Source organism: Bos javanicus, chromosome 7, assembly GCF_032452875.1.
Source record: "Bos javanicus breed banteng chromosome 7, ARS-OSU_banteng_1.0, whole genome shotgun sequence".
Classification (NCBI taxonomy): Eukaryota; Metazoa; Chordata; class Mammalia; order Artiodactyla; family Bovidae; genus Bos; species Bos javanicus.
Window position 1 is genome coordinate 79,051,241 of NC_083874.1, and position 14,733 is coordinate 79,065,973.

The following is a 14,733-nucleotide window of genomic DNA, read 5'->3' on the forward strand; positions in this document are numbered from 1 at the left end:
AATGTAGTAAGATCTTAGTGATTAAGGATGATACAATCAGAGGAGATAAAGCATGTTCAGATGAGGAAAGATGGATGAGTAGCAAAACAGTCCTAGCAGGACATGTAGGAAAGAAACAATCTGCCCCTCACTTCCTTCTCTCCTGGCACCTAGTGCTCTATTGATACTTCCCAGTAGAGAAATATACCTCCCGGTATAATTTACAAGGAAGCAGAAGCACACGAAAGCCATGCAGCCTGCCACAGGTTCTAATTCCTTAGACTCTTTTCATAAATTATTCCAAATAGACATTCTCCTACAAAATAGATCCTTACAAAGATGCCTCCACAGTGCTGAGCAGGACCATCACTTACCCTTGACAAACCCCACATTCACCGTGGTCCGTTTTGTCACTTAATGTCAGTATGGATTGAGGCTTTCCTGCTTTTGCACAACCATGACCTCCTCTTTGAAAACATGAGGTGTACACCCCATTGCTCTGGCCAAATTCCAGGTGAGGTAATTACATTCTATTACCTAAAGACCCCCTGTAGTTTCAATTAGAAAAATCGTTTTGCCTCACTCTTCTACCTGTGGTGTTGTGTAAGGGTAGGTGCCGCACTGCTAAACAGCAAACTTGTCTCACCCTGGAATGAGCTGCTGTTTGTCATCATCCTTAATTAATACTTATTGGGTACCCACAGGGTGAGTGGCTTGGGACAGGATGACTTGGTAATTAAGTGTCCCCAAATGCCAGTCGTCTCCTTTGAGAATGAATATGCAGGACCCAAGTTTGAACGGCCTATTCATTATCACAGAAATAGCGTGTATCCTTGTGATACGGCACTGCTTTACTAGCTTCTGATATCTGTCCATCTGGTACACCTCTGATCAAAAATATCCTTCAGATCATTGGATCCTACTAGCCTCGGAATTATGTCAAGAAGCTCTTTGTGGGAACTGACCAGAGAGTGTGCGCTGGCCTTTCATATCCAACCAATTGCAGATTACACATCTCTGTTCTTCTGGGGGGCTCAGAGGAGGCACGTTTGTTGTCCTAATGAGCAGCATGGGCTTTTAACGTTGAACATGACCTCCATGTATCTAGGATTACATTGTCATCTGTACCATCTGCTATTCTTTTTTCTTTTTTAATTTTTTTTGCTATCTAGCTCTGTTCACTGGATGCACATGAAACTCTTAGCATCAGATTTGATGCTTTCCCCCACCCCAGTTTCTCCAGACACTATCTTGATTTATAGTCTGATTTTTAGGTCTGTCTGTTGAATGACTTTGTACTTCAGTGGTAATACGTACTTTTGCCATGTTTCGACTACTTTGCCCACACATTTGGAGATTGTGGGTTTTCGAGCTTAACTTCTAAGGGGCCATGACATTGCCATGAGGGATACAAATTTCAAGGATTATCTTTTCCAACCAAAGAGGCTCCATTCTTGTACTTGAAACATTGACCCTCTGATCTAAATGTCTTATATGACACAGCTCTACAGGCATGCATCCTGATGCAGGTGCTGAGAGGTGCAGAGAGGAAATGAAGCAGTTGCCTTCTGCAAGCTTCTACTCTAGCACTAAAATAGACAGTCCTGCACAGACAGCATCACAGAGAGCCTCTAGGTTCTGTTCTCTCAAGGATGATGGCAAAACACGAATTTAGAAAAACTACACCTTTTGTGTTTTATTTTTTAAAGTTTTAGTCCAAATTGAAAATTGTCTCATTACCTCGTCTCTGTGATTTCAAGAGAGGATGACCTGTGTAGGAGTGTCATTAGTGAGACAATGAAAATACAATTCTCTCTTTGGGGGATTATTTAAAAATGTACAATTGCTTATATCTTACTGCAGAACTGAGTTTGAGAGCTTTATGTGCAATGGCTGTATAAAAAAGATTTAGCTGTATAAAAAGAATAATACTGAGTCTAATGCAAAAAACTTTCTAGAGTGTATTAAAATGAACCATATCTGCCAAAATACAGGCACTGCCTCCCCTAGTTCAGCAAGTCCTCTTTCCTTGCCTGTTTTCAACCTGCTGCCCCTGTCTGATCCCTTCTGCTATGTTACCTGGAATCTCTTTCTATTGCTAACAAGTGTCCTGTATCCTTAATGTTGTCCTAGGAGTGACCTTCACTGTCCCACCATCAGGTGACTAAACCACAGGTCCTTTTTCAGATCTCATCCCTCAGTTGCAAGCAACATACATGACTCTGGGAAAATGAGCAAAAGAGGAATTTGGTAGAAGAACGTGGGTGCTCAGAGAATTGCTGGGCAGGCGAAAGCACCAAGTGCTAGAAATGGGCCTGGGGAATGTGTGCAAAAAAAAAGAAGTCCTGTTTTAGAAATGCATTCTGAAATATTTATAGATAGCATAATGCTCTTTCTAGATTTTGCCTCCAAAATTTTCCATTATAGGGTGAGGGCAGATGGGGCTATAAAGGAAATAAGAATCATCTTGAGTTAATGAGTCCTGTCCCTGGATGATGGGTATGTGAGAGTTCATGGGCTCTGGGGCATGTTTGAAATTTCCGTGGAAAACAAGTCAAAATGAAAAGACGCATCCAAGGCTGGTTCTCCTGGGAGCTTCCCAGTGACTTTGAGCTTATAGAGAGGGGCATGTGACTCTTGGATAGATTTAAGATGCCCTCTAGGGAAGACACACAATTCATAGCACTTGCCCCGTTCTGATCCATTCAAGGTGTATATGTGTGTATGTTTATGTGTATGAATGTATGTTCTTTGAAATGAGTATGTATGTGAGTATAGGAATGTGTGTGCATGCACGTGTGCATGATAAGTCTGGCAGTGTGTGAAGCATGCAATAAACACGACAGAGTTGAAGTGCTCTGCTGTCTGTAGCAGGTCTGTCCCTTATTCAGTTGGCAACTGTCCTGTTTGATAATCATTTCCGTCTTTGAGGTTTCTGTCCAGTGAATACTAAACCCAAAATACAAATATCCTTTTCTGCCTGTTGAGTATGTTTTATTATTGTGAAGATATGTCTTGTATGCTCTCAATCAGTGCAACATAATGTAAAAAGATAATCTGCAATGTAGTTTGTTATCAATAAATTTTCCATATTATGTTTCAAAAATTAAAAAAAAAAAAAAGCCAACTGAGCAGGAACCAAGGTGACCTGGATGACTAAGAAGAAGGGAAGAGAGAAACTGTGAGCAGCTGAAGAACTGCCTGGTTAGGGAACAGCAGGTAAAATGAGTCCTTCCCTTATTTTTGTTTCCATCACTGGGCTGAAGTCCCAGTTCCAGGCAGGCAGTATCTGATGGAACTGGTTTCAAGCTGTCTCTAGAAGATGAGTAGAAGATTCTGGGAGAATATAGGCTCTTCCAGGGGTGTGATGAGATTCACTGGGTATTTGACTAACCAGCACCAACAACTCTGAGTCCAGCAGAGAGAGGCTGTTCTTCAAAAGAAAGACAGAGAGTTGTTTGACAGAAGGAAAAAATACTGAGTAACCCCAAATAAGAAATGTCCTACTCAGTATTCTTCATGACTTACAGCTGCTCATTTTGTTCTTCAGCTTTAAAATTTCTAGTGGCTTTAGTTACTGTATAATCAATCCCATACTCCTTTAATTTGCTATCAAAGCATAGACTTTTATAAACAACCCGAATCTACCTTTCTGTTTTTCTCCCTGTCTATAGATTGAAATCACACTCAGGTTATAGATACTAGTCATGAAAATCATGTCATAAAAATCATTTTTTTAAAATATGTTGCTTATTGTCATTCCTGGATAACTCAGGTCAAGCTTCCCTTTCTACCTGAACCACCCTCTTTTCCCCCTTTACTCTGCTAATTCTTCATCACCCCTCTTGATCCAAAACATTGCAACATGTGTTCCATCGCACTTCGTTGGAAATCTCTGTGGGCTGGCCTTTTTAGTGTCATGATCAGGGTGCCTGCGCTCCCCTCTTCAGCCTGGAGAGCAAGCTCCTTATGGGCAGGGATCAGGTTCTTTAACCCCATATGCGTCCTCTAACATGGCCAATGACATACGGTGCCATGTACCGTGTGACCAACCATCATGAGTTTTCAGTGAGCATCTCATGCTCTGGCTGTTAGTTCTCAATGATTGTGACTTTGTACAGATGTGTTCACAGAGTTGTCTTAATCCATATCTTCTCATATTTCATTTGATATTTTTTATAGACTTCTCCGTCCTCATTCCCATTCCCCAAATCCTTCTTCCATCTCCTCATTCTTCCCAACCCTCTGCCAGTTTTCACATTACTCACCTTACAACTGAACCAAGGCTGGTGGGAGCCCTATGGCTGCCGTGATCTGGGCTAAGTCATTGTGAGGACTTGTTAACTCAATTGCTCCCTCTTCCTTGACGAAGATGATTTGGGGACTTGGGGTAGCTGAATTTCACCACACCCCCACCTTATTTTGGTTTAGGGTGGCAGTTCTTAGAAATATATTTATCAAACAAACCAGTTATCTTAGCAGAAGTACGGGGGGAAGGGGGAAAACAGTGAAACAGAAATATGTCAAGAGAAAGCTTGGTTTTTGTTACTATTTGTGTAATTGTCACCCCTAAAATGAACTATTTTTCCAAACTTGACATTTGACAAAGATAGCAGGGAAATTGGAAGGAAAAAATAAAAAGTACTAGGTCAAGTCGCTTGCTCCAGATATTTTTGGCATGGCTAAGATGTGCTAGGAATATTTCAATTTTGACATGAACTCTGACCACGTTTCACTTGTAAATGACCAGATTGCATATATTTACCCAACAGGATAGAGTTTGTGATCACAATATTGTGATGCACTGCGGCCATATTAAGGATTCAGCAGAGTTATTTGAGCTGTGTATCTACAGCGTCTGGTGGAAGAGCTTGAGTGACCTATTCTTTTTTGTTTAAGAATCAGATCTAAGCAGTCAAATTATGACTCAGGAGCTAATAGGATGAATAGATGCAAGAAAACAACATGCAACAATTTAATGAAAGAAAAATGTGTTATAAGCTCAAGATACAAATAAAATGCCACTGTCAGATTACAGTTTTTGCAATCTATTTATTTGCTTCATTTTCTTTAACTGCTATTTCGCTCAACTACAACTTTTAATATTCATTGGGCAAACAATACAGAAAAGCTTGGGTATTTTCAAATCTTTGTTGAGCTCCAATGCATTTTTACACTTCACTGTCTATAATGGAGTATTTAGTTATTATAGGACATTACATTTTTGCATGGCTATTTCTCTTCTTTTCACAATGTCTAAGAATATCAGCTGAGAAAAACATGCTGATTCAATGGTTGATTTTAGTGAAAAATCACCAAATCACTATCGGGATCCAGTGCTTTACACAGTGTGGTTCTTGGGTAATGTTACTGGCTTCAGGTGGGAACCCACACTAAAAATGCACATTCCTGAGTCACTTCTAAGACCAAATGCATCAAAATGTGTGCTAGTGAACCTAGATCTGGATTTTTAACAACCTTCTAGAAGAGTGTTCACATCAACTTTTGAGGTTTTGCTAGTTTCAGTATCAAAAGCACATAATTTACCAAAGAAGTCAGAAGTAGATTTTTAAAATCACTAATATAACTTCAACCTCCTAATATTTTATATGAATCGTATTTTATTCATTTAGTCAATTGTACTATTTTATTGGTTAAGACTTCACATTTTATCAGTGCAAGCAAATCTCTCCTCACTAATTTTTGAGGTTTTGTTTAGACTCATAGTCAAACCCAACTCTTAACAGAGTTGGTCCCCAAATGTGTTTAATTTTCTTGTATTTCAGCTGTGCTATTTTGTTTTTCAAAGTCATCCTATGTCTTCTCTGCTGCTGCTGCTGCTGCTAAGTCGCTTCAGTCGTGTCGGACTCTGTGCGACCCCAGAGACGGCAGCCCACCAGGCTCCTCCGTCCCTGGGATTCTCCAGGCAAGAACACTGGAGTGGGTTGCCATTTCCTTCTCCAATGTATGAAAGTGAAAAGTGAAAGTGAAGTCGCTCAGTCGTGTCCAACTCTCAGCAACCGCATGGACTGCAGCCTACCAGGCTCCTCCGTCCATGGGATTTTCCAGGCAAGAGTACTACAGTGGGGTGCCATCGCCTTCTCTGATGTCTTCTCTAGCCTCTTTCAATCAAATGTCCAGCTGTCTGAACAATGCAGAGCAGTGAGCAATCCACCACCTCAGCTTTTATCCTTTTCACTCCTTGAACCAACCCGGCTAATCTGATTGCATACTTTTTTTGTGTAAGACATTTAACACTCTGATCTTCATACATTCTTCTAGACAGGGTCCATAGCTAATTCAATCTTTAAAATAACATTTGGAAGTTTATATATTATTATTATTTACTAACCAGAAGCAATGTGCTTTACTGAAATTTGGCAACATGGTAAATGACTAAGCGCTGAAAATGACAATACCACACAGTGCAAAATCCTTTACTATTATATTTTTACAACATTGAAAGCACATGATGAAAACCCACTAAGAACATAGTGTGTGTGCACTTTTGCACCTTCCTTTGTCTTACTTAACTAATCTAAGGCTTCTCCTAGACAGTGCCATTGTGGAAGTTCAGTGTTGAGAAAGGAGGGTAAGAGGTAGTGTGGGGTTACAGAAGGAGATAGAAGAGGAGGAGAAGATAAGGATGATGATGCCTATTTGGAAGTTAAAGCAAACATGAATTGTTTACACCAATAGGAGAACATCCCCCCCCCCTTTTCTTTTTCCAGTGTTTGTAAATAAAGCAGCACTTCGAAAAACTCTATGATATATTATCTGAGGCACCAGAATCACACTGTCTGGCTTTTCCAGATATCTCTGCGGTGTGACAATCATGTCACAATGGAGTTAAGAATAGGTCCTTGCCAGTGAGGTCAATTGTATGATTTGGTTTAGTGTTTGGGTTTACTTTGCTTTTTCTTTGCAAAATTAATTTAGGAACATCTTCACAGAACTTAACTTTAGCATGTCTAATAAGGAACAGATGCAGTTTCAGTCAAATGAAAGCGATACTTCAGCTCTTCTAATGAAAGTTGTTAAAGTGTAGAGTATTCCTATTCTCTTATTAGGGTTATATTAGGCTACTGGCATTATTCATTATTTCTAAATAAAGTGAAATGTGGACCCCCATGCATGAAGATATTTATTACTTATTGATATTTAAAGGTTGTTAAATTAATCTTATTTAAATTACTCCTACTGCCAACCACTGTTACAATAATTTATTATATAATATTACTTGAGGGTTTTCTTTTACTTTAATATAAAACTTGCAAAAGCAATATATTGCCTGTAGATTTTTCCTACAGTTCATTGTAACTGTGACTAATTCATCACAGCTGTTTAGACATGCAAAATCTATAATACTTCACAATGTTGATTTTCTGTTTCTGTTTTCTAACACTGGCGCTTGATTCAAAACCATATAATGAAAAATTACATGCATATCACTGGAAGAAATATTGCTTTAACCACTTGGAGGTAGGAAGACCAGGAAGAGTCTTGTGACTCTAAGAGAACTGTGTGCATGAAAGTCTGATAACTTCACTAAACTTTGTTATAGCTGTCCCAAGTGCTGAGCTTAGACCTGCCTTTAGGTGCACGGTTTTGATTCAGAACTAATATCTAGTGTCATTGCATTCTCTCCTCTCTTATTGGCAAACCTCTGTCAGGTAGCTCAAAATTTCTTTCAAAATATAATTCTTTATGGACTATTTATAGACCTATGATTATCTTTGTGAGTAATTACATCTCTTCTTCCTCATGCTTTCTTTCTTTCCTCCTCTGCTCCTTTTTCCTAAAAGACCTTATACTATGTTTAATTGAAAGATACTACACTACCTTTATTCATCCTCATTCAAAGAGGCTGAAAAGAAAGTGTTAGTTGCTCAGTTGTGTCCAACTCTTTGTGACCCCAAGGACTATAGCCCACCAGGCTCCTAGGTCCATGGGATTCTTCAGGCAAGAATACTAGAGTGGGTTGCCATTCCCTTCTCCAGGAAATCTTCCTGACCCAGAGATCAAACCCAGGTCTCCTGCTTTGACAGGTGGATTCTTTACTAACTGAGCTACCAGGAAAGTCCAAGAGGCTGGACAGGGGCAAAAATAGAAGAGGTGGCCTCTATCTTTTCCACATCTTGACAGATCTTATAATGGGTTAAAGAGGAAAACAAATCAAGGGTAAATGGAGGCTTTGCATTTATTGGTGGGGATGGATTGTATCTCTTTCATTAACATGGATGATTGAATGCTGCCTCGGTATCATTGTATTTGATATTCAAACTGATGCTATCATTTTCTTACTGATGACTGAAAGCTGCCTGGGTATCATTATGTTTGATATTCAAACTGATGTTATCATTTTCTTGGTTCACATGTAGAAAATAGTGATGAATTATTAGGTACATCAAATCTTTAACATGTGTGAATTAGTCAAATGCAAAAGATGTTTATAAAATCCATGGTTATTATTCTACTGTTAATATTATTTTTGAGGCTTCATGCAAGGGCAGAAAACTATGTGATGGTCTTAACTGCTATTTAGTTATTTTGAGTTTAAATATATAAGTACAGCAACCCTAGAAAAGCAAGCTATATGTATGGATTGTTTTGTCAATCAAAGTCTTGTTTTTATATTAAACCTGATGAAAATAGAAGGGGAATTGAAAAATACAGGTAAATTTGTTCTTTAAAATTGTCAGTTTGTATGGAGTCTGTTTGTTTTGTAAAGTCTATAAGAAACAGGAGTAATACAAACTAGGTGGTCATTTGTTCAGTCTTTCAAAAGATTCTTATTAAGAAATATAGCGAACTACAAAATAGAAACAGGCTTTGTCTTCATGGAGTCAAGAGCAGACATGAGCTGAAAGCCATAGAAAATGTGTAATCATTAGTTGTGATAGGTTCTATGAGAGGAAATTAAGGAGGTGATGAGAAAATATTAAAGGGGGCATAGTCTTTATGACCTTGGACAGAAGAATCTGTTTTAAGGACATTGATATTTAAGTTCAGGCTTTAAAGACAAGTAGGAATTGGCTGAGGGACCAGTGAAAAGAAAAGAATTTCAGACAGGAATATCAGCATGGCAGTGACATTAAGATTGTTCCCTTTGCATGTATCATATGCTCCATCAGGTGTTTTTAAACTAGCATATAATAATTCAAATGGGCTCTAGCAAAATCTTTTAGAATCCATGTAATACTGAATTGACTTTTATAGGGTAAGAACAATGAGATCTATGTGAGAAATTTCATGCAATTGGACTTATTCTTTCTACTTATTTATAAACTCCTTCATGATTCTTCTAAGAAGGTTCTTCTTTGAATGACTTGGAGATAAAGTCTTTACCTACAGCTAACTTTGTGAAAATTGGTTTTCAGTCCAGGCTGGGGAAGAAAAAAATCAGGAACCATGTGTTGATACTTTTCAGAAAAGAAAAATAATTTGGTATCTTACTGTTACAAATATATGCTGATGTCTGAAGTTCCATTTAAAGCTATTTTCAGTAAATAACACTCAGCAACTGAGTCAGATTTGCTGGCCTGGAGTTCATTGGGTATAATGACACTTAAGGGTAGCTTGACTTCTGGCCCATTTCCTGATGTCCAATCCCATTATTAAGTTAAGGGAGTGTGAAAAAGAAGGGTAACTTTTTAAAACTATCAGTTTAACAGTTTTACTTTATTGAATTTTTGCTTGGTTTCTAGTTGCAGGACATGAGTGATAGTTTTTACTGTTATTCATGATTGGCATACGTGGGCTTCCTAGGTGGCACTAGTGATAAAAACAAAAAAACCAAAAAACCCACCTGCCAATGCAGGAGACATAAGGGACATGGGTTTAGTTCCTGGATCTGGAAGATCTCCGGAGAAGGCAATGGCAACCCACTCCAGTATTCATGCCTGGAGAATCCCATGGACAGAGGAGCCTGGCAGGCTACAGTCCACAGGGCTGCAAACAGTGGGACACCACTGAAGTGAATTAGCATGCACATATAACTGGCACATGGAATATTTGCCATATTGCTTTTGAAGGTATTTCTAGACACTGAGTTTTTGGCTTTGAAAATTATCCATCATCTTGAGTCTACTTTTTAAACGTGTCTAAATTAAATAAATCCAAATTAATTTGTTTGTGAACGTTCTATCTTCACTCACATAATTAGCCATCAGACTTAAACAACTTTTCTAGTGCAAAATGTCAGTTAATTATTAATACATATTATTAAAGCAAAACAAGTTGCTGGAAGCATTTTTTGAATTTGTAATTGGATTTTTGTACGTTGTTCTTAAGTACAAGAACTCAACTATTGACTTTCTTGATGGTAAACTAATTTTAATTTTGTTAAGTATGCCATGCTTTCAGATAAACAGAATAGCATCTATCTCTTAAGAAATTCTCCAGTACTCTTGTCTGCAGGATCCCATGGACAGAGGTGCCTGGTGGGCTGCCCTCCATGGGGTCACTAAGAATCTGACACGACTGAGCAGCTTCACTTTCACTGTTCACTTTCATGCATTGGAGAAGGAAATGGCAACCCACTCCAGTGTTCTTGCCTGGAGAATCCCAGGGACGAGGGAGCCTGGTGGGCTGCCATCTCTGGGGTCACACAGAGTCGTACACCACTGAAGCGACTTAGCGGCAGCAGCAGCAGCTTAAGAAATTAAAATAAAAAGTTAATTCAATCTTATTCTTATACTCTATTACTCCCAAGTAAGTTTAGTTATGTAATTTTTTTAGAGGAAATTCCTCATTGGCTATGGGGTCTAGTATCAACTCTTCATGTCACTTATATTTAAAAATAAGATCTCTCATTTTTTGATAGTTTGTCAATATCAAAGGTATAGTGTATTTAATAAAATATTTAAAATGCAAAGTAATCCAACAAAGATACTGAAGAAATTATGGCAGAGTATATAGTTTATATAAAAACCCCAACCTCTATAAAAATTAGCACGTAGATTGCAGCCGTGTTCTCAGTAAAACCTGTCACCACTACGTACCTTCAATTCAGAATGAATGTAGGCATCCCATCCTTGGTCTGGGCCAAGTAACATCATGCAAATGGTGGCGATAGGGTCAAGAGTAATAATGGCTTCTCCTTCAACCCTGTCAAACAATATCAGGTTGCTAGGCTCTAACTTTTGTTGCAAAGCTCAGTGAAAACTAAAAGAAAAAATAAAACAAATACCAGGTTGCTGTGGATGTGTTAGTAAAGCGATTCACCAATACATAATAATTATCCTAGGAGTGAGTATGGAATCTGAAATTTTTTAAATGAAATCCATAGAGGTTCTTTCTCTGTGGATTTTATTTTTCTTTCTACTATAAAATTAGAACTTGTCACTTCACTACAGGGATCTGACAGTTAAATAATAGTTTGCAAATGATTAGTGGAATGAGAAATTACTGCCCACAGAAAGAGCTCTGTGACTCAGCAGATAAAGATATGCAACTCATTTACCAAGGAAACCCCGCTGAACATGCAAGAAAGTGAAGGCAGAAGTAATGTTTTCTGTTGAAATGCTCATGCCAGTTTGTTAAACTCTTAGTTATCAGAATAATTTTCCCATGGGACTTAAAACCAATTGGCCCAAACATATTTCACTTTAGGCACTTCCAGCTTTGAGAAGGGGATTGGTGAACTACATTAAATGGCTCTTCACACCCCTTTTCTCTCCTCTGTCTTCCTTTCATGGAAAAGGGATCTTGATAATATCCAGCTATCTTGCTAGGACAGTTCCAAGTACAAAGAAAGGACAGTAGGGGTGGTGATTTTAATTATCCCTGTAAATTAAACTATGTGCTACAGTCCTATGATTGAAACTCATTACTTTAACTTTATTGTTCAGTTATGAGTGTAAACCTCAGCTCAGTGAAATTAGTAAACTAGATCCTGATGGATAGTCACAGAATTTGAAGAGAAAAAAAAAAATCACAGGACAACAGAGTACCTCAGCTGTCTCTTCTATGTTATGGAACCAAACGCACCACAGTGAGGTGTGTGTTGAAAGTACAGTTTTTCTTTTTTTTTAATTTTTTCATGTGCAATAGAAATATGCCAATGTTAGAAGCTGTTTATTACAAAGTAAAAAACAAATTTGTAGTAGATGTTTCCTATTACCTGGTCAATTTTAATAGACAAAGATTGGTCTTATAACCCCCCTCTCTCAAAATTATGTACATGTTAGAATCGCTAGCTCAATTTTTTTCCCAAATAAATGACGTATCTTTTAATATTTTAGGGTGTGCTGTTTCTCATTGTGACAAATAAAGGTCATTTCTTCTGTCTCTATTTTTCTACCCCTGGGTATTATCCATAACCATCAGATTGTATCAACTTCATTGACCGTAGACTAATTGTACTTAAATTAAATATATTAAAATTTGTAATTGTGGTGAGAAACAATGCTGTATTTCCCCTCAAGTCATTGTTGAATCAGTTTCCTCATATGGGACATTCATTTAGACATAGTCTTCAGTTCAGTTCAGTCACTCAGTCGTGTCCGACTCTTTGTGACCCCATGAATCGCAGCACACCAGGCCTCCCTGTCCATCACCAACTCCCGGAGTTTACTCAAACTCATGTCCATCAAGTTGGTGATGCCATTCAGCCATCTCATTCTCTGTCATCCCCTTCTCCTCCTGCCCCCAATCCCTCCCAGCATCAGAGTCTTTCCCAATGAGTCAACTGTTCTCATGAGGTGGCCAAAGTATTGGAGTTTCAGTTTCAGAAGAGGAGAGTGAAAAAGTTGGCTTAAAGCTCAACATTCAGAAAACTAAGATCATGGCATCCGGTCCCATCACTTCCTGGGAAATAGATGGGGAACCAGTGGAAACAGTATCAGACTTTATTTTTGGGGGCTCCAAAATCCCTGCAGATGGTGATTGTAGCCATGAAATTAAAAGACGCTTACTCCTTGGAAGGAAAGTTATGACCAACCTAGATAGCATATTCAAAAGCAGAGACATTGCTTTGCCAACAAAGGTCCGTCTAGTCAAGACTATGTTTTTTCCATTGTCATGTATGGATGTGAGAGTTGGATTGTGAAGAAAGCTGAGCACCAAAGAATTGATGCTTTTGAACTGTGGTGTTGGAGAAGACTCTTGAGAGTCCCTTGGACTGCAAGGAGATCCAACCAGTCCATCCTAAAGGAAATCAGTCCTGGGTGTTCTTACTTTGTTAAAATAATTGAGGACATTCAGAATCCAAAGTTATGGGAGTAACTTTAAAAGTTGTATATTCTCTTCAGATTTAATTCAAGTACAAATTTTAAGGTTGATGCCTTTAAGTAAGTACATAAGAGTTAAGTCGCACAGTTTTGTCTGACTTTCTGCCACCCCATGGACTTCAGCCCTCTCGGTTCCTCTGTCCATAGTATTCTCCAGGAAAGAACACTGGAGTGGACTGCCATTCCCTCTCCAGTGTATCTTCCTGACCCAGGGATCAAAGCACATACATCTCCTGCATTGCAGGCAGATTCTTCACCATCTGAGCCACAGGGAAGCCCTGGTGGATGCCTTTACTTGACAATTAACATGTTTGCTTTGGGTCGATTATTTCTTTGAATTATGTTTCTTATCCCTATTGTGATATTTTGATTTGTAACAATTACACACTGTAGAATCTAATAATTTGAAATTTAATGGGTAATTAAAGCTATTTGATTTTTCTAGCTGAGGTCATTTCCATTAGTAATACAAGTAATAAGAGTGAAATTTTATTGAGCACTTACCATGTGCCATGAACCATGAAAGTACCTCACAAGCATTGCTTCACACATTTTTAACAGTATTGCTATTAAATGAAGAGATTCTTGTTATTTATTATCCCATTGTAAGCCTAGGGATGCTGGGTAAGTTTAAAAGCTGTTAAGTGGCAGAGCCAGGATTGGATCCATGTCTTATTCCCAAGCCCATCTGGTTGGGATCAACAGAATGACAGAACAATGTATCACAGTTAAACCTAAAATACAAATAAGGGGGAGCTGGGCTTCCCTGGTGGTCCAGTGGTTAAGACTTTGCCTTCCAGTGCAGGGGGTGTGGGTTAGATCCCTGGTCAGGAAGCTAAGATCCCCTGTGCTTTGTGGCCAAAAGATCAAAACATAAAACAAATAATACTATAACAAATTCAGTAAAGACTTTAAAAAATATAAATGAGGGTAACTAAAGAATAATATTTAATTCTCACATCTGGATGGCTTTCCGCTAACAATATATTTTTCACTAAATTATTTTAAGATTTTTTTCTAAGCTTTATTGAAATATAATAAATCTCAATATATAACCAATACATAATATTGTATAAACTTACACATTGTATAATTGATGTATGCTGCTGCTACTGCTAAGTCACTTCAGTCGTGTCCGACTCTGTGCAACCCCATAGACGGCAGCCCACCAGGCTCCCCTGTCCCTGGGATTCTCCAGGCAAGAACACTGGAGTGGGTTGCCATTTCCTTCTCCAATGCATGAAAGTGAAAAGTGAAAGTGAAGCTGCTCAGTCGTGTCCGACTCTTAGCGACCCAATGGACTGCAGCCCACCAGGCTCCTCCATCCATGGGATTTTCCAGGCAAGAGTATTGGAGTAGGGTACCATTGCCTTCTCCGAATTGATGTATAATATTGTGTAAATTTAAAGTGTATAGTATCTTGCTTTAATACACTTATATACAGCAAAATGATCACCACCATTGTATTAGCTAATACCTGTGGCACATCATCTAATTACGATTTCTTTTTTATTATGAGAGT